At 36.3% G+C, this 2,594-nt stretch overlaps 1 pseudogene; it reads left to right on the top strand.

Annotated features, from left to right (window-relative positions):
* Positions 1–2,480: 2,480 nt before the first annotated feature.
* On the top strand, positions 2,481–2,594 carry LOC112214126 (annotated as a pseudogene; the record flags this gene model as incomplete).

The raw sequence follows: 2,594 nt of genomic DNA, 5'->3' as shown, positions 1-2,594 counted from the left end.
CCTATTCCAATTTATTCCATGCTGTTTACCCTTGTGCTTGGAATGGATTCACTCTCCCAATCTGAAACTAACAGGGCGATAGGCCAATAACAAAAAGTGAAGAGAATAATACTCTTAACAATGCAGCTTGTTATATGGCTCTCGATACACCGTAGTACCCTTTCAGCTCCATAGGTGTCACACGGTGCTCAAATACCTAACTGTCGTGACTATGATCGTTAGTATATCGTTATGACGATAATCCACAGATGGCACGGCACGTTTCGTATACTCGTCTAATACTACATATCGTAACTTGTACGTACAGCGTATTGGTGGCACCACCAATTCGTATATCGCCATCAGGCTGATGATTCTATAACTCTGCCCTGAGTAACCGGGCCCCCATACCAAGATGGCGACCGCCTGACAGACCCGTGCGCGTCTCTTCACGTCGATACTGTCACGTTAAATAACACAAAAGAACACCAAAAAAAAAAGAGAAAATAGAAAAAAAAAACTTTATTTTTCTTCTATCACAATTCACAATTTTTACTTCCGAGCTCTAAGCGTAACCTTTTAAGACTGACTCTTACAACTCGACTTCCGATCAGATTCGGTTATTTGTCTTTTGTCACCCCTCAATATCCCCACTATCCTTGAGTTTGTTAGGCATCCGCGATCGCCGCGGAAGGATTGTTAGGATATTGATGGCTCATTAGGCACTTCGGTGATGTAGATTGTCGCCGAGTGCCGCCACATCTTTATCTCCGATTTTAAAGTGAGGCGGTCGTGACAGCGGCCTGGTTTCTGATGTGGATTGACGTTACACGTGCGCAGAACTTCTTCTTGTTTTCCACATTGATTTTTTATAACTAGTCGAGACTAAATTTCCAGATTTTCCCTAGGCTTCGGTATATGAGTGTCGAGATCTTATATGACCGCGGAATAAATTATAGAATAAATTCTTGTTTACGTTACCTTTCGATTGAGAATCAGTGGCTTAAAGTCAAGTTCACAATGAGTAATACATTTGTCTTTTCGATCCATTTTCATTAAAAAAATGTTATATCTTTTACATGGGATTAAATGTTTTCTAAATTGTTTAAATTTAAATAATACGTGCTTTTTTTATTGAAGATTCAAACAAAAATTAGTGTACATACATATAATTTCCTTAACGACATTTCAATTTATTTTATTCGTCATATAACAGAGAAATAGTAACGATAATTAAGCCATAAATTAGTATTGTTCACAAATTATTAAAATAATTTAATGAAATTTGTTGTAGAATACCATGTGTGGTAGAACTATTCTACTATAGAATGTAGGGGATTGGCGAACTACTGCACAGCCGCGGTAGTTTCGCATTTGTGAATATAAAACGTTTATAAGTGCGATGTTAAAAGTTGCGTAGAAGCTGTCGTAGTGAATAAACGAATTTGCAGAATATTTCTTGATAATATTATCGCGTGTTTATCAATTACACAAAGTAAAGTGACAGGATGTCTACCACTAATCTTAATTCTGAACAAGAATACAAGAATTACATAGAATTAGTGAATATAAAACGTTTATAAGAGCGATGTTAAAAGTTGCGTAGAAGCTGTCGTAGTGAATAAACGAATTTGCAAAATATTTCTTCATAATATTATCGCGTGTTTATCAATTACACAATGTCTATCACTAATCTTAATTCTGAACAAGAATACAAGAATTACATCAAGTGAGTAATTCTAAATAATAAGTAATTCAGTTTCTAGAAACAATATAACCTAGTCGATGAATATCATTTAATGTTTAACATATTATTGTATAAAAGATTCAGTTAATCTCAATTCAATTTGACTCGAAATATTGTTCAAAGTAGCAAAAGAAAATATTTTCTATTTTTCTTTTATGATGAAATAGATTAAATATTGCAATATAACAAAAGATAACTACGACTTTATATTATTTTCGTTCGATGTGAAAAAGTTCACAATTCACAATTTTTTATCGATGTAATTCTGTGATAAACTAGGGAAATTGCTAAGTCGGTGATTTTCAAAGTCATGTTCGTTTGTTGTGTCAGGTCACAAGATCTTTCTGTCATTCGTTTCTACGCATCCTGGGCCGATCAGTGTTCGCAAATAAATGATGTGATCGAAGAAATGAGCAAACTAGCCGAGTATCAGGCGGTTAGGTTCGCCAAGATTGAAGCTGAAAAAATACCTGATGTATCTTGAAAGCTGGTATCAGTGCAGTACCAACAGTTGTTCTCACAAGAAATAACACCATAGTCGATAGAATCGATGGAGCTAATCCTGCAGCTATAACGGAGAAACTTAAGCGCCAATTATTGACCAATAAAGATTCTATTTCGTTTGATACATGTAAACCTGAAGAAAAACTCGAGGAAAGACTAAAGAAATTAATAAATCAAGCGCCCTGTATGATTTTCATGAAAGGATCTCCTACCATTCCACGTTGCGGATTTTCTAGAACAATAGTCTCTAGCCAACGCCCTGGCCGCGCTGAGTGTACTCGTTCCCGTCAGATCACGAAAGTTAAGCAGCGGCGGGCACGGATAGTACTAGGATGGATGATCGCCTGGGAACTCCGTGTGGCGT

Source organism: Bombus impatiens, unplaced genomic scaffold, assembly GCF_000188095.3.
Source record: "Bombus impatiens unplaced genomic scaffold, BIMP_2.2 scf_0086, whole genome shotgun sequence".
NCBI classification, from domain to species: Eukaryota; Metazoa; Arthropoda; class Insecta; order Hymenoptera; family Apidae; genus Bombus; species Bombus impatiens.
This window is presented reverse-complemented; position numbering and strand designations above follow the sequence as displayed.